The 18,594-nt window shown below is 40.2% G+C and overlaps 1 protein-coding gene and 1 long non-coding RNA gene across 14 annotated transcripts in view; one reads left to right on the top strand and one right to left on the bottom strand.

Annotated features, from left to right (window-relative positions):
* KLHL31 (kelch like family member 31) overlaps window positions 1–18,594 on the bottom strand; it is a 142,998-nt gene that overhangs the window by 90,856 nt on the left and 33,548 nt on the right. For 4 of the 12 annotated variants that reach the window (XM_072832617.1, XM_072832620.1, XM_072832622.1 and 1 more), the window contains one exon: window positions 9,583–9,659. The exons of the other annotated variants lie outside the window; for them this stretch is intronic. The gene's annotated coding sequence lies outside the window, so the exon portion shown is untranslated. The remainder of the gene's footprint in view (window positions 1–9,582; window positions 9,660–18,594) is intronic. 12 annotated transcript variants of the gene reach the window in all.
* LOC140636851 (uncharacterized) lies at window positions 1,185–10,097 on the top strand. Of its 2 annotated transcripts, none has more exons than XR_012034082.1 (5): window positions 1,185–1,280; window positions 5,768–5,838; window positions 7,238–7,325; window positions 7,649–7,716; window positions 9,870–10,097. It is a non-coding gene; the product is annotated as an uncharacterized lncRNA (long non-coding RNA). The 2 variants fall into 2 exon arrangements; XR_012034081.1 differs by having other exon boundaries at window positions 1,191–1,505.

The following is an 18,594-nucleotide window of genomic DNA, read 5'->3' as shown; positions in this document are numbered from 1 at the left end:
CAATGTCCCTTCATCTCTCTTCATATTTTTCATCTCTTAATCTCCCTGTGATTCAGACTCACATCTATCCTCCGGTTTGACAATGTTCTCTTAGCTCTTCCTAACGTGTATTGAGTTTTTAATGTCCACGAATGTATTTTTGTGTGTTTTTAAAGAGATTTTATTTATTTATTCATGAAAGACAGAGAGAGAGAGAGAGTGTGGCAGAGACAGAGGCAGAGGGAAAAGCAGAGTCCATGCAGCAGCCTGATGTAGGACCCGACTCTGGGACTCTAGGATCACACCCTGAGCCAAAGGCAGATGCTCAGCCACTGAGCCACCCAGGCATCCCTTGTGTTTTTTTTTCCCCCCATCTTTGCATTTTTTTTTTCTCTCCTGATTCTTATTGTTATATGATTTAAACTCTTAGACATCCAGTCATGCTGTTTGTGGTATCTGCTAACTCTTGCTCATCGTGGCCTGTGTTTTAGAATTTTAGATTGTGAGTTTATATCCAGTGAGCCGTTATCTGTGAGGATCTTGTGAGGCCTGGATTAGAGGCATGGTTCTTCAGCAAGCTATATATTTGCTCTGAAAATACAGTACTTTGGGTTCCATTCCAACTCTCAGCTTTGCATAGAGCCAGGGCCACATCTCCTATCTCCAAGTATATATTTATACACCAAGCTTTGGGTTACTGGGGGAACATTTTCTTCTCTCTCCTGCTTCTTCTTCAAAACAACCATGTACTTACATCCTCTGTGCTGCTGTGGTTTTCAGTTTTAGCTGCTTTTTCATACTTTCCCACAGTTTCTTTTAATTCAGCTCTGCATTTAAAAGAATGTTCGGTATAATTCATTCAGCATTTCCAAGTGTTTTATAACTGGAAGTTCTAAGTTTTTCTATATTGTTAGAAATGGACATCCCTATGTACTTTAAGAACTAGATCACAAAGGAATTTTAACTAAGTTACATCATTTTGTTATGTGAAAGGGTGGTTGTATTTGCTGACTGATGTGCTAATGAGAATCAGCCATGGTTAACATACTATTACCTCAAAAATTGGGAAGGGCGACTGCCATGAATCAAGAATAAAGCTTATGTTTTTTGAGGAAAGAGATAATCAGTGAGAAAATGGTTGAGCCGTAAGAAGCCTTGAGGATTAATGCATTCATTTATCAGGGTTTTTGTTCATTTTGTTTTTTAAGTGTGGAGCCCAATGTGGGGATTGAACTCAAGATCCCGAGATCAAGACCTGAGTGGAGATCAAGAGTCCGAGGCTTAACTGACTGAGCAACCAGGTGCCCCTATTCATCAATTGTTTGATGTATATATCCTATGACCCAGAAATTGCCAGGGATGTACTTCTTCCTTTTATAAAGCTCAACCCACTGTGGGCAGTGTGGTGGGCAGCAACACACTGTGAACAATACACAAATGATTAAAGAGCAGTTGCAGATGGTGATACGGCTACAGAGAACTAGAGAGATTGGGAGGTGTTGGTGTCCTTGAAGAAGTAGCACAAGGTGAGTCCTAAACAATTAGAAGGAGCCAATCATGAGAAGAACTAGGGAAGGGCTATCCAGTATGGAGACAGTGTGCTGTCCCGCTGGTGAAGAGCACAGGGAATCCGAGCGAGACACCAGAGCAGAGGTCCTGGGAATACAGAAACCAACTCTGCCAAATTTGTTCATTCCTTTTCTGTTCTCCAATCCCCAGCTTTCCACATACCACTAATCCTCTTGCCAGCTGTCCTGTTCAGCCTCGTTATTAAGCAAGCTGCCATCCACCACATCAAATATTTCTAAGTGCTCACATGAGCCACGGGAATACCTAGAACACCTGCTTCTGTGGTATTTTGTAACTCTGGCTCCAAATCCTCAGGGCCTTTGCCATTAATGACTATCTACGAGTTCTTGCACCTGTTGTTTTTATATGATTCTGTCTGTGTTCACAAGAATAACTACTAATTATGTTTTGGTATAATAAATATAAAATTTGCTATCATGGTTTTAGAAAACAAAGAACGTGCTTGATATGTTGATAGAAAAATCTCTAGCTTTAATTGTGAAATGCCCATAGACCTTGGTGAGGTATAAATCTACATAGCTGTGCTTCAGGCTAATAACAAGAACAAATACACATCCATATATGCATGCATACATGTATTTATGTGACCATATTAAAAGACTGGAGAGGGGTCACCTGGGTGGCTCAGTGGTTAAGTGTCTGCCTTTGGCTCAGGTCATTATCCTGGGATCCTGGGATCCTGGGATCAAGTCCCACATTGGGCTCCCCACAGGGAGCCTGGTTCTCCCTCTGTCTGTCTCTGCCTCTTTCTCTGTGTCTCTCATGAATAAATAAATAAATAATCTTAAAATAAAAGAAGACTGGAATTTATTGTATTCCTTTTCTTATACTACTAATTAATCTATACTCTTGATAGTTTTAAAACTATTGTTTACTTGATTTTTCTCTATTTTCAGAATGATGACATGAGGTCAGTGGTCTTATCCCCCTTCTTTTCCAATGATTCAAAAACTGAGTCCCCCCAAAAGGACTGATTTGTCATGATGGCTCAACAGAAAATATTACTGAGACTAGAGTAAGGGTAAAATGTGTAGTCCATCTCTACACTTCATGAACAACATTTACCCCTTAATTTGCATTAATTCAACATTTATTTTTTTAAAAGACTATTTGAGAGAGTGTGTGTGTGAGGACATGGGCGGGTTTGGGAGAGAGGAACAGAGGGGGAGAAAGAGAATCCTCAAGTAGAGTCTCCACTGAGCACAGAGCCCAACAGGGGGCTCCATGCAGGGCAGACCTGGGGATGGATCCCAGTACCCTGAGATCGTGACCTGAGCCAAAACAAGAGTCAGTGTTCACCTGACTGCACTACTACCCAGGTGCCCTACATTAATTTAATATTTAAATAGCGATGTCATTTTCTACCATTAGTAGGAAGGCTGCTGCGCATGCGTTTATTTTTGAAACAAACATTCATTGACCAAGATTAGTTACTGAACATGAAAAGAGAAAATCTGTTTATACTCAGACATCTGTGATTTCATTTCCTTTATTTTTGAAGGCCTTTCTCTATGAAGTCGGGATATTCCACAATGAATTCCACAATGGGATATATTTCTGAAACATTAATCACATTAGAAGGAGTTACTGTCATTAATCCTTCGTACAGCAGTTGAAAATAGACCTTGAGAGGAGTGTTGAGAACGCTAAGTTCAGACATGAAGAACACTCCGTGGGAGGAGTATCCTGGTAGAGTTCTGCTTTCCTGGGGCACAGTCGTAATTTAATCTTAGCATCAGAGTCATGAATGGCATGGCTGTTTGCAAGATTAGGATTTATCAAGTGACTTTTCTCAGTGACAGTGTTTTCTCGGTGCTGGTGCTATCCACCCATTCCATCAAGCTCTTTCAGTACACACTTCGAGACAAGTTATTTTTTTTTTTAAGATTTTATTTATTTATTCATGAGAGACAGAGGCAGAGATGCAGGCAGAGGGAGAAGCAGGCTCCATGTGGGGAGCCCCATGCAGGACTCGATCCCAGGTCTCCAGGATCAGGCCCTGGGCTGAAGGTGGCGCTAAAGCTGAGCCACCAGGGCTGCCCCCTTTGAGACAAGTTAGAACACAAACCAGGAATAGGAAAGCTTTTCTGTTGCATCTATGTTGCATTTTGGGTTTTGCTTTATCTGCTCTAGGTAAGTCTCTTCTTGTCTCTGATGGCAAGGTACTCTGTTCTGCACTAGTCAGCTACAAAAGACCTCAGTTGTGAAAATCAAGTGTTATGGAATTGTACACAGTTGATTCCTAATCATCCCTTGAGTAGCTAAGCTTTGGGAGGAGGGAGAAACAAGGAAAAATTACTCTTGAAAGCAAAGGGATGATCAGAATACAAGGCCTCCTTGCACAAGGCCATCCTCTCCTTATTTATTTAGTTTTAGGTGTCATGGAAATAGATCAAAATCCTAGCAGACATTGCCATGTTGTCACTTGATTGAACAAAATTTGGAAAGAGAGACAACATCTGTCACAAGGAAATTGGAAAGAGGTGTGGGATAGGGTATAATTACTAGGTTGGGCGGGCTGGCTGGTGTAAGTTCTCTTCCTCCAACCCTACTTACAAATATTTCCCTTATGGCAGAATTTTGAGTCTTGAATGAAGGGAAAGTAATGTAAAATTTAGGAATTTTCTGAATTAATAACAGCTAATGTTTACTATGTGATAAGCATATAGTAAATGCTTTATCTATAACAGCTAATCCTCATAACTACCCGGTAAGCCTGGTGCCTCAGCCACTTTGTACAGAACAAGAGATGGAAGTACAGAGCATTTAGGCACCTGGTCCAAGGCCATACAGTAAGGAAGGGATGGAACAAGATTCGAACCCAGACAACCTCACCCCATGGTCTAAGTGCTTTATCACTAGTATATGGAACATTGTTTGCCTCTTATGTACAGGGCATCTTTCTGGGTATGTCCTCAGGAATCTGATATTCTTAGGAAGGAAGTGAAGAGTGGGAGGAGGATTATAATACAAAGTCCAAAATTCTTTGCCTAATCCTCATGGACCTCTACTTTGTAATTCAACTCATTTTTTTTTTTTTACTACTTTAATATGCTTTTCTATGTCCCCATTCAAATTTTTTTCTAGGTGAATCCTAATGACTATCCATGAAGCTCTCCTGACACTTGAACTCATAGCATTCATTTCCTCCTCTTATAATAACTACTGTGAGCCAGGTATAATTCTGTGTGCTTTACATATCACTGATGCAAGCCTTGAGGACACCAAGAAGACTGTGCCAGGGGCAGGAGTAGAAAATTCACAGGCCCCAAGGCAGGAGCATGTTAAGCATGTACCAAACCTCAAAGAGGCCACTAATACCTAAAAGTAACAGTAAAAATGAGCTATATGAGTGCTCAAGGCCAGGGGTCTTTCCATCTCTTCTGGATAACCAAATACTCAGGCTTGCCTGTTGGAGTAGTACTTTGGAATATTATCACAATTATTTTTGTGTCGACTTAAGAATATAACCTCAAAATATATGAAATAATATTTTCAGAACTAAAAAGGAGATATGGATAGATTCATAATCACTATGGGAGATTTTAACACATCTCTTTCAATGAAGGTTGTAAAAAGAATGGGCAGACAAAAAATAAAAAAAAAAAGCAGGCTGACTACAGGGTGATTGGAAGGGAATGCTGGTTCAGTATGCCCACCTCCATACCTTTCCCCAGTCCTTCCACCCACGTCAAAGGTAGAGTGAGTGAGAGGTCATGTCACGGCACTAGAAAATAACTAAGTCCACAGGTGAATTCAGTTTCACTCTGTGTCTTCAGCCTCATTAGGAACAGAAACTCACTGCTAAGAACTGGATGACAGGTACAGAATTCTCCGTGAAAATCACTCCACTGAGGTGTTTTAGTGGTGATGACTGAATCATTGTTCAAAACCCCAAATACCAGGAAAGATACTAACGAATCTATGACTGCATTAATTTGCTACAACGAGCTTTTCCTGTCCTTCATCAAGTCAAAACTAGCTATTCTAGGCTTTTCCTAGGCAAAACCAGTTATACCTGTTACAATATTTTACCTCCCACAGGTGGCTTGTTATAGGCATCTTTTCCTCACAATTGTAAACTGAGAAAATCTACCTTATTAGAGTCATCCGAATGGGAACCTAACAAACATGTAGATGTCCAACCTCACTATTAATCAGATAAATGTTATAGCGAAGATGAACTATTTTTCCACAGATACCACATTGGCAAAGATTTTAACTCTGACAACACAACTGAGAAAAAAAGGAAACTCTCATATACTGCAGGTGAGACTGGAAATTGGTTTGACCATTCTGGAGTGCAATTTGTCAACACTTTATAGAGCTAAAAATGCACCTATTTGACAAGCCACACATCTCTTATAGGTAGGTATCAAGATCCTAAAACTCTCTGAAAAACCAAGTATTAAAATTCCAACCTGTTGAGGATCCATATTTTTGTAAAATACAGTAAAAACATAAAACAAACGAACCTTAAAAACTAATAAAATACAAACCTGATTTTTTTTTTTTTTTTTTTTTGGTTACTAGTTCAGTAGACATCAAAGTACTCAGGTGATTTGCTTCTAAAGTTTCTATTTTTTTTTTTTTTTTTTTTTTTGCTTCTAAAGTTTCTAAATGCTTATTCTCAGTTTCTGCACTTTCTAGCCATGCGTCTAGAAGTCTTGATTTTAGACATTTAAATCTAGGTAGTCCACACTGTCTCTTCTTCAAAACTCAGTTGAGAGACTTCTGGCTCATAAGAAGCAGGGAAAGAATGCTGGCTTTGGAGTCATGCAAATCTCCATGTGAATTCCAGCCTTGTTCCGTGCTGAGAGCTGTGTGACCTTGAGTCCATGTTTACTCTTTCAAATCACAAAAAGAGTCCCTGGCACATGATGGACACAATAAGTATCTAACGAATGCTCTTTTTGTCTGCCATCGTAACTGCTAAGGCACAGAGTGTTAAATGACTCCAAGTCTGCCTTGAGGTGGTGAGACAGACATGTAACAAATAATTGCAAGAGAGGAAGACAGGGGCCAATTCAGATACACTCAGAGGACTTAGAGGTAATTGAACAAGCAGTGAGTAACTATTATGCTATCCTGTGTTGCCATTTAATGTATCTGGGCTACAATTTATTCCACTTACAAAATGGTTCTCTGCTTTCTATTCTGCTGATTCAAAAGTGAGAGCATAAAAATATGAAAGTCTTGGTATGTCATAAAGCATAATACCAATGTGAGGCATTGTTCATCACCCCCTCTCCCCTGAACCATGTGGGAAGCAGAATAATAGCCTTTCAAACTCATCCACCTGCCGATGTTGCATGACAAGGAGGAATTAAAGTTGTAGGTGGAGTGAAGGTTGCTAACCAGCTAGTCCTAAAATCAAGAGATCATCCTAGATTAAGTAGGTGGGCCCAATATCATCATCATGAGGTGGGCCCAATATCTTCATGAGTGATGAAGACGTTTAGATCAGAGAAAGTTTTGAAGATGCTATGCTTCTAGCTTTCTAGAAGCTGGCAAAGGCAAGGAAAGAGATTCTTTCCTGGAGTCTCCAGAAGGAATGCAGCCATGCCAACAGCCTGACTTTAGCCTATAAAACCTATTTCAGAACCAGCAAATAATAATAAATGTGTGTTGTTTTTAAACTATGACATTTGCAATAATTTGTTTATAGTAGCAATAGGAAACCAGTACAAACCACAGCCTCAATACTCTGAAGACAACAGCATGAAGAATGGATTACTACAGAAGGCTATGAGAATGTGAGTCCTGCTTTTCTTCTTTTTGATTTCATGGTCATGCAATGAGAGACATTGGGTTAAAAAACAGAGACACTGCCCTTTCATGGTTGGTCTGGGTTTAGGACCAGCAGGATGATGTCTTTCATTAAATATTTTCTAGATCTATCTAGCTCTGCATGCATAGGCAGTGCTCATCTCTACTCACTAATTGCCCCAGTGTATTCCATGTGAGACACCAAGCAGAGATCCACTAGAAAAGCCTCAGCTTCTATCCATGATAACATTTCTTTCAGGCCAAATACTGTGCAATAGTGTTCCTCTATTTCTCCTGATTTGTATTTCAGAATTTTAGGTCCACCTGATAAACTGATAATCATCTCTCAGAATGTAGATCAAAGGTTTCTCTCCTATGGTAAGTTTACTTTTGATCCCAGTTCTTCATTTTCCTGTAGTAGGATCCATATCCATATTATAGAAAGGTAGAGGATACTTCCCTACTCCTTGACTTCGGGCTTGGCCAGGTTACTTGCTCTGGCCAATGGAATTTTAATGACTGCAGCAAGAGCAGAGACTGGAGCAATGTTTTCACAGACTGGCCCTCTTGCTCGTTAGTGACATGCTATGAGAACATCTGGTCTGAGGAGGATGAGAATCATGTAGAGCAGACCTACAGCTTCAAGAATGGGGCCCAAAGCATGGAATCAAGCACAGCCCAGGGAATTGGCCATCATCTTGCAGACCATAAGCCTCAGAGTTATTAAGTCATTGTGTCTTTAATTTGTTGTGCAGCATTATTGTGGCAATAGCTGACGGATATATCTCCTCTATGAAAGCTTTTCTAATAATTCCCATGAGTACAATTGACCAACCACATCCTCTTTTGTGCCTGTGGTACTGTTACAGATTTATATATCTGTCTCCCAGATGGATTTAAGCTCCTCAAGGGCAGGTACTGAGTAGGATTTGACTTTGTATCTATGATCCCTAACATGATAGCCAAAATATAGTAGGCCTCTATGCTTTTTGTTATTATGACAAGATACAATTAAACAAATAAAGTCATGAGTGTTAGGAACACACTATTGCAAGTCTGTGACCTTGAAGTAGGGGCAGTGAGGGGGAGGAGGAAATCACAGATTTCTGGACTGCTGCAAATGTCATCAAATACATAAGGGGCCAAGCTTAGTTAGTAGATGGAATAAATCCTTTTTTTCTAAACATACATGTTCTGTTTTTCAGGTATCTGTAAGTGCTAGTGAGATTCATGAAACACATTTATTTCAAAGTAATGACAAATGTGTAGTTACTTGTATCATCATGTATTTTCTCAAATAATGTATTAAGAAAATCTCATTTCGTATGACAAAAAGTTTCGACATTATTCCAAAATAGGGGGGAACAACTGATCTAGAACATTCCCTTTAAAGAGGTCGTAGAGCATTCAGCACTGTGTGGTGTCTTTCTTGCTTGACCAGTAGACCATGTAGCAGGGACTTGGCATGTCTATCTGGCTTATTCTGTCCTAAGTCTCCAGGTCACTGAACATTTACATCATAAGGGCAGGGCTACTGTCAGATTTCAAGATACCTCAAAGAAAATTATAAGCTTTCATTCTTTCTCTACCCCTCCTATCACAAAAGCTGTCACATCACACTGCATTTTCCAGCTCAGCCTGGGGTTGTAATTATAGTCATTGCCATAAGCATTCTTCCAACAGAGAGGCTTATTTAATAGGAGAAACTCACAAGCAACAAAGGAAAAGACTTCCAGTACGGGAGTAATGAGTGAACACGGAGAGTTTAAACATGAAAACTGGGCAGCCCCGGTGGCTCAGCGGTCTAGCGCCGCCTGCAGCCTGGGGTGTGATCCTGGAGACCCAGGATCGAGTCCCACATTGGGCTTCCTGCACGGAGCCTGCTTCTCCCTCTGCCTGTGTCTCTGCCTCTCTCTTCATGAATAAATAAATAAGTCTTAAAAAAAAAAACATGAAAACTACACACTGGCTGTGGCCTGGTGTGGACTTAACCATGTGCCTTCCTGTGCTAAATATTTATAGTAGTGAAGGGGTTTCTGTGCAACTGTTAAAACCCTTACTCTTTAAATGGTTTTGTTTTCTTTCATTCTAATTCATTTCAAGGATGTCACCTCTAGTCTGTCTGTGGCTGGAATAGTAGAAAGAAATATTTAAGGGTTTAAAGACTTCTTTTGGAGACAGAGAGGAGGCTGTGGAGAGGGAAGCAACATACCAATGGTGATTTCACTTCAAATTTTTACCTACTCGCAGGGGACTCTCAGGTTCTTGACTTAAGCCAGGACACAGCCATAGCTCTCTGGGGCCGACACTAGTAGGAAACCCTGGAAAGGATGTTAAATATTTGTTGATGAACATATGAATGAGTAAGTGAATACAAGAACACATGCTTCAGACTAATCCTTGGCTCTCATGCCCCCTTGATCATCCTCCCCTGAGCACCCTGCCCTCCTGTGGCAATGAATAGCTTTCTATTTCCCTAATACCAGGCTTCCTATCACAGTAACTTCTGGCTTCCTTATCTTCCCATGCAGACCACCATAGTCTGGCAGCTTCCGCCTCCACTTTCAAGTCACAACTCCAGCTCCATGCTCTGGTAGTACTTTATACAAAAGTAATGGTGCAAAACTTTTTACGTTGCAATTTTTGCCGCTCAAGTGCTCAAGGGACCATACATTTTAATCACTACAGCTAAGCAGCGGGCTTGGTGCCTAACACATCGTCGATATTCAGTAAGTGATCATTGAATAAACTTAATGCTATTTGACTCTTCCAATGCCTTCCAAATGAGACTATAAATGACTTCAATGCAAGATGATCTCTTCTATAATTCTTCACTTCTTTATCTCCCTTCCCCAGCACATACCAGTCCCCCATCCCGTCCCAGAATTGATCAAGCAGCAAAAATGATTAAAATACAATTGTGGGTGTTGGGGTTAAGAGGAAGGAGGGAAAAAAATCATTGGATGAATTTTAGCTGGGGGTGGCATCACCAGATTTACCTGTGGGAAAGAAACATTACAGTTTAGAGAGAATAACGTTCTAAAGTAGACAAGAAGGTCATTGTGATAGTGCAGAAAAAAATGATTATAGATTATTTCAGGCTTTAGAGTCAGGGCAGTGGGAATAGAGAGTTGGGGATACACATCATGCATTTCAGAGATAGCATGTATAGGATTTGGTGGCTGACTAAAAATGATGCAAAGATGGAAGGAGTCTAGGATGGCTCCAAGGTAGTTAGCTTGGACGAACTGTTTGTCCTTCAGGACAGTGGGGGATACAAGAGGAATAAGCCCACTAGAAGAAGGTAGAAGGCCTGGAGTTAAGTGTCACTTTTATTGCAAATGAGGAACCCATGGATCATCCAGAAGATTTAAGAGTCGTTAGCAGATTTAAGAGTCATTAGCAAGCAAGGAGAAGTTGAAGGTTAGGTGGTGACTTTTTTATGCCTGAGGATACTGCAAACAGAAGAGGTTCTAGAGATTTGGGACAGGAAAGGGTTACATGGAAAATGTCAGGGACTTGACTTGAACTGCATGCCTTCCATTGCTAAATAGGTGTCCTAGCGGTTCTAAAGAAGTGAGAATTACTGACAGTGTAGCACTTTTCCCCTGGGGGTGGCTGTGTGTAATTTGAAAAGCTCCCTATGTGTGTCTGATATAATCTTCCATCTTGTGAACCACATCGTGGAATATACATCTACAACACTGGGTATACCTATTTACACATTTGGCTTTCCTACTCGATTCTGCATTGTTTGAGAGTGGGAATTTTATCTTGCTCAAATCTATATCCCCAGCACTTAGCACAGTGTCTGGCACACAGGTATTCAAATGCTGTATGAGTCAAATGATCTCATTTATTTTTGGTCTCATGAGTATGGCTTGTTGCTGACAATTTTATTTTATTTTATTACTATTTTTTATGTCACTAGCATTTCATTTTATTTATGTGTTTATTATTTATTTTTTGAGAGAAAGAGAGTGGATGGAAGAAGGGCAAAGGGAGAGGGAGGGAGAAAGGGAATCTTAAGCAGGCTCCACATCCAGCATGGAAACCAATGCAGGGTGTGATCTCACAACCCTGAGATCATGACCTGAGCTGAAATCAGGAGTCAGACACTTAACTGACTGAGCCACCCAAGGTGCCCTGTCACTGACATTTTAAATGTGAGTAAAGGAGGCCCCACAAGATTGAGTGATTTGGTCATATCATACAGCTACTAAGTGGTTCAGCAAATACCTGGTTCAGTGTCAATCCAGTGCTCTTCCCCTATGGCACATTGCCTCTACTCCTATATCTGCCACCACCACCACAAAGCAGGGTGGGAGGATAATTTAGCAATGAGCTATAGCATTTCTTGTAGACCTTGCTAAGTTAAATTCAAAGTACCTCCTAAGGTTAGACCTGCCCTACGATCCAGCTATTGCACTGTTGGGGATTTAGCCCAAAGATACAGATGCAATGAAACGCCGGGACACCTGCACCCCGATGTTTCTAGCAGCAATGTTCACAATAGCCAAACTGTGGAAGGAGCCTCGGTGTCCAACGAAAGATGAATGGATAAAGAAGATGTGGTTTATGTATACAATGGAATATTCCTCAGCCATTAGAAATGACAAATACCCACCATTTGCTTTAACGTGGATGGAACTGGAGGGTATTATGCTGAGTGAAATAAGTCAATCAGAGAAGGACAAACATTATATGTTCTCATTCATGTGGGGAATATAAATAATGGTGAAGGGGAATATAGGGGAAGGGAGAAGAAGTGTGTGGGAAAGATCAGAAAGGGAGACAGAACATAAAGACTCCTAACTCTGGGAAACGAACTAGGGGTGGTGGAAGGGGAGGAGGGTGGGGGGTGGGGGTGAGTGGGTGACGGGCATTGAGGGGGGCACTTGACGGGATGAGCACTGGGTGTTATTCTGTATGTTGGCAAATTGAACACCAATAAAAAATAAATTTATTATTAAAAAAAAGTACCTCCTAAGGTTTACAAAGCCAGTCTTCTCACTCCCTAGCAGATTTCTTGAAATATCAAGTGAGAAGAATAGATGTTAAGATAGGAGCCATTTCATATTGGGCTCACTGTAGAGAAATACCCAGGCTAACTGGGAGCATAGGAGAAATGACTAAGTGAAGGAGAAGTGTGTGTCATAATTCTTGATAAGCCTCACCCCTTTTATCTGATCAAATAAGGAGTTTGTTTTCACATGTTTCTTATGTGAACAATAGGATTTTTCAAACAGTAAATTAAGAGCCTTGCTGCTCTTTAGGCCTCTCCTTAACCAAAAAATTGATACGAGAATGGGGTATTTAATACATGGAATATATGCTAAGGAAAAAAAGGAAGAATTCTGAGAGAGGATTTTCATGAGAGGACATTTCATGATTGAAAACTGTAGAGGAGCAGTATGGAAACCTAGCTCCTCTATGGTTTGTGAACAAATAGCCCTTAACTGGTAAACACCTGCTACCTACAAGGTAGCACTGATGCTCAGCTGGCAGAATGTCTCCAGGAAAGCTTCCATGGAAAACCTGGCAGCTTCCAGAGAGCCCATGGATCTACAAGTGGTTAAAGGAAGATCCTGAAAAGCCAACAGAGCTGTCTCAATGGGTAGACTCTCATGGCAGTGATTCTGATTAGACTTGTCTGTGAAATGAGCTTCAATGAGGAAGAAGTGCAAAACATCAGGAGAGTAAAGGCCACCACCAGTCACTCAACTTGGTTAGGGTGAGTGTAATCCCTTTGCTTTTGAACAAATAGCAGCAGTACCTCCCAAGGCAAGGGAGTTGGGTTGGGGGAGCACGGCCCACACTGCCTGCTCCTCCCCGTCAGGCAATGTGGATGGGCTACACGCCACCTAGAAAGCTACAGGACAGAGGAAACACGACACAGGAGACAGGTATACAAGAAAAGTAGGGTGTCAAAGACCAACTTTGCCAAAACGGAACATTTGCCAAGGGATAACCATGCATGGGGAAAGGAGAAGGGATTCTCTTTCTCTTTTCCTGAAGACCTGGAAGCCTTCCCGGAGCTTCTAAATTCTCCTCTCCTTTCTCTGTGCTTCAAGGTCCTTTGTTCAACCTTTGCCTATATAATGGATGTTTTTATAGTTATCTGAATTGACCCCTTGGGTTAAGCCCCTGAGAGGGAAATAACACTTAATAGTGATCAAATACTTGAACACTGTTATTTCATTTCAGTCTTAGAACAAACCTGTAAGCCAACAACTGTTATTCTCCTCAGGAAACCAAGCCTTAGAAAGTTAAATATTTTATTCAAATTCACAAAGCACTGAGGAGCAGAGCAGAAATTCGAATCTAGGTCTGTATGAGCACAATATCTTTCTTCCAGAGATTGCTCATCTGCCAGGAGGCCCTGAATCGGTCTGGCACATCATTTTCCCCTCAGGGTACCTAGCACAGTGACTTGTACATGCTAAGTACTCAACACATTTTTACTGAATTGATTTTGAGTTTGTCAGTCTTTTGGGGGGGGATGTCTACTTTTATTGAATTGACCTCAAGATATAATTATTACATGAGAACATTTGTTATCAAAGACGTACCAGACAGAAACCTTGTTTACCTTCTCAGAGTCTCTCAAATGCCTCATCTGCCTACACTCCACTTCACTCTAGACTTGGGTAGGAAGCCATGTTTCAGGACATTGAGGCTGGCTTCCTGGGAGCTTCTTCTGAAGGGCCAATGACAACACTGAAATATGGAGAAATCAGGTCCCAGTGGGATCATACTCAATCAAGGGTAAGTGGGAAAGAAGAGGGAGCCGCATCCTTACTCTTCTTGTAATCCTGGTGGAGAAAGTCCTACTGGCAAATGGTGAAAGTGCTGGGCTTTCTGAGGTATGTGGGAAGTACTGGTCGGTGGGGTCACTCATTGCTTTACATGGCCTTGCATTTTTCCTTATCTCACTTCCTTTCTTCCTCACCTGCACTGCCCTGGGCTCTCACTTCCTAAGTAAAACATCAACCCTTCAGGAAGAGGCATGTCATGTCATAATAGGAATAATCCAATAGGGAGCGCTGGCTGGCTCAGTCAGTAGAGCATGCAACTCTTGATCTCAGGGTCACGAGTTCTAGCCCCCCCCCTCCCCCCCCCCCCCCCCCCCCGTGGGCCTGGAGCTTGCTTAAACAAACAAACAAAAAAAGAAAGAATCTAAGAAACTCTAACAAACATACACCTACCTCGCCACAGACATGAAATAGATTTGTGAAGAAAAAAATAGATGTCACAGGGAGAGAATGGCAAACCCTAAGGCATATTGGGAGATTTTACTATATACCCTCTCAGAAACTGATAGATTTCAGTCTTTCTCCTTTTGAAGCTGAGATAAAGAAAAAAAAGAAATTGAGTCTGTACCAGATTTAAATGAGAAAAAGGAATGCAAAATATCTTTGAAAACCCAACTGGAACATGGAATCCTACTAAATAATCATAACATAGTTTATATGGAAATATAGGTTTGGAGGTTCAGAAAAATACCACATTTTAGGATATGACAACTTTGAAAGTTGGGGAGGACCTACTTCTCAAAGTCAGGGCACAGCGCATGGCACCTATGTTCACACATGCAGGTCCTCACTGGCCCCAGGCCCTCGGGTCGATCCACATGAAAGATCTCCCTAGGAAATGAAACATTGCTGGCCAGAGCTCACACTGAGGTGCTAGAAAATGGGCTTCTGAGGACTTGTGGGCTCTGCCACCAGCCTCCCAATCCTTTAGCTCTTTCCATGTGACAAAAATCTACTTTCCAAGCAAAGTTAACTCCCAAACCAGAGAACTGTGAGAAAGCTGTTTTGATGCTAATACTCTTACTGAATTATGCATTTCAAATTCTTGGTGGTCTTTTACGGCAAATGAGCATAAAATTTTTACCCTGCCATAGCTTCTTACTCTCTGTATATTCGATTATTATGAATTTGAATTCCTGACTCCCTGAACAACTTTGTTATGTGGAGTTTTCACACATTTGATTAATTTAAAAAACACTTTTCCATTTTTTTCCTCATTATAAAAGCAATATCCATTCATTATAGAAGACTTAGTGAAATTGAAGAGCAGAAAGAAGAAAATAAAACTCACTCTTCCTATCATTCACTTGTGGCCACTTTCACATTTTATCTTAACCCAGTTTTTTGAAGCCGATGACCAGATTTTCTCAAAGTTCTCAGGCCCACTTTTCCCTCCCACCTCCATCCTTTCTTTCTGTCCTTCTTTGGCACCTCCCTACCCCATTTCCCTTTACATCCACCATTCATCACTAAATAACAAACAGTTTTCCCAAATTACAATTTTAAATCTCATTATGTTTTATTAACTCAGAAAATTTAGGTGTAAGAGATCCATAGATGAAGACATGAATTTGTCTATCAGATTCGATATAAAAGGTAAACTACTAACACAAATCATCTGAGGGATGGATTGTGTAAGACATGGGAAAGAATCAGTTCTTGGCACTATCCCTGAAACTCACTTTCTCCTAGTTTTACAAGTCACCAGTCTGGATAACAAAAGCTATTTAAATAGGCATAGCTGTGTAAATAGGCATATAGCACTTACTATGCACCAAGCCCTGTTAGAAGTACTTTGTATGTATTAACTCATTTAGTTTTTACACTAGTCTCAGGTCAGAAGTACTAACAATACGGGGCATCTGACTTTTGATTTTGGCTCAGGTCATGATCTCAGGGTGTTGGGATCGGGCCCTGGGTGGTGCTCCATGTCATTCTCTGCCCTCAGAGAGGAGACAGCTTGAGGATTCTCTTCCTCTCCCTCTGCTACGCCCCTGCTCACACTCTTTCTCTAAATAAATAAAAGAAGCAGTATTAGCAATATCACTCATTTTGCCGAGGAGGATACTGAGACACAGAAATATCAAGTGACTTGCTCAATGTCCCAAAGCTACTAAGAAACAGAGCTTGAATTTGAACCCTGGAAGTCTGTTTCCAGAGTCTATGGTTTTAAACCACTATGCTACCCTGCTTCCAGAGGGATTTCATATTCTGTAAATTGTGATTTCTATAGTGTGGGATGTGAGAGACAGCTTGAGGCGGTTGGTGGAGACATTTTTAAATACTTTGTATTTACTTTAATGTGGGTTAGAAAAAAAAATATCTTTAACAAGCATGAAATCACAAATATTTTTCCTTAGAATGAATAAAGTTTAAAGTCAATTTCAAGAAAAATATTAATAATAGTACAAATGGTATGTAAAGGTTGCAAAAATAAAAGTGACATTCTAACGAATTCTGGGAAACATTGTTAATTTAAAACCAAAACCAAGATCCCACTTCCACCTCAATGCACCGTAGAGAGATTCCCCACCAGCAGATTGGATCAAAGATGGCCTACTCTAATCCTTGTCCATATTATATCCTATTGGCACTATAAGTGAGGCCTCTCTGGTGGAACTTCTTTTAAAACAAATTACACCCTTTCCTCTCCCATAAATTAAAATTCTATTAGTTTATTAGACATTTTCTGTCTTGCAAAGTTGCCAATGTGGGTTTCTTAGACTGAGGTTCTACCCAAGGAGTGGTCAGGGAGCTGAGAGTTATTCTGTTGCCAATCTTTTCTACATTTTTATTGACTTTCAGAAAATTTTGTTAGAAGTAACACAAGGTTGTGTGTAGTTCTTTTTTTAAAATTTTAATTCAGTTAGCCAACATCATTAGTTTCAGATGCAGTTTTCAATAATTCATCAGTTGTGTGTTAACACCCAGTGCTCATCACATCATGTGGCCTCCTTATACCCAATGCCTTCACTATGGGCTGGCTGCATGATAGGCCAATAGATGTCTCCTCACTAAAGTGCACAAAAATCTGTCCCAAAGGAGTCAGGGTCAGGAGGGAAAGTGTTTTGGAAGCTCAGATAGCCATTTGCAGTGGATAAACAAACCTGTATTCAGTCTGCCCTTCCTTTAAATTTATATCTCAATGACTGGATGCCATAATCCTATGAACCTCTTGGATATATAGAGATTTTTTTATATATATAAAAGATATATATCTTTATATATATAAAGATTTTTTTTTTCAATTTTGTACAAGGTCAATTCAAGAGGTATTTTTTTCTCTAGTCTCAGTTATAGGAATAATTAACTATTAATTTTAGGAAATTGTGAATACTCTGTTTTGATGCAATAAATTTTAGAGTCTAACTAGTAGCCCTCTGTCTTAGTAATTAGCAGCTTTCATACCTCAAATACATAGAACTTAGTGTGTACAATTTTTGACTACTCCATTTTATCACTTTCCACTTATTTGTCATTTGGCTTATTTCCTTCACTCTTTTATTCACAATTATTTTCTTCTATGGCATATAGATCTATAGAATCCACTTTATATGTTATGTAGAATAAAACAGAAGTAAAAAAATGAAACTACTATTCACAAATACTAAGTGTTAAATGGACTGTGACTAAAATCAGCACAAGTAGGGAGACTGTAGATTTTTTTTTTTGTCAGTCACAATCAAATTGCCTTTGTGGGTGCAAACCTCATTTAGGAGTCTTTTCCACTCTTACTCTCAGACACATATATTCATAGTGCATTTGACAGTATGTTTTCCCCTTCCTACCTTATGTCTCAATAACAGAACTAATTGCCTAAGTGTGGAGCTCAAGCAAGTGGATTTACCCTTTTTCCCCTTGTAGAGACTGCCCAATCTATTTTAGACTAGGTCAGGGTATTTGCAATAATATGCATGATTTTTATTTGCAATAATATGCAGCATGGTTCTCTTGTTCTATTATAGTTCGTGGTCAGCGTAGATCATATATCTATTTAAAGTTAACATAAAAAGCCTCTAAGGAAATTCCCAGTGCAAAGAAAGAAGTAAGAAAACCTAAGCGTTGGTCAAAACACTTCCCTGAGATGGCTCAGGGCACTGCCTCTATGAGAGCTCACTGCAAAAAAAAAAAACCCTCTGAATACTATTTTTGCTTTTTTTTTTCTGTAAAAGTGAAAATTTTTGAGGTGCCTGTGTGGTGCAGTCGGTTGAACATCCAACTCAGTTTTGAACTCAGGTTATGATCTCAGGGTCATGAGCTCAAGCTCCCCATCAGGCTCTGTGCTCAGCACCAAGTCTGTTTAAGATTCTCCCCTGCCCTCTGCCCCCACTCTCTTGCACTCTTGTGTTTTCTAATAAATAAATAAATCTTTTTTAAAGAAGTGAAAATTCTCTTCAGATTTCTTTTGGTTAGCAAAAGCAGGTATTAAGATAGGTCTTTT

Source organism: Canis lupus, chromosome 7 (genome assembly GCF_048164855.1).
Source record: "Canis lupus baileyi chromosome 7, mCanLup2.hap1, whole genome shotgun sequence".
Taxonomy (NCBI): Eukaryota; Metazoa; Chordata; class Mammalia; order Carnivora; family Canidae; genus Canis; species Canis lupus.
Note: the sequence above shows the minus strand (reverse complement) of the source record. Positions and strands in the feature narration are given on the sequence as shown.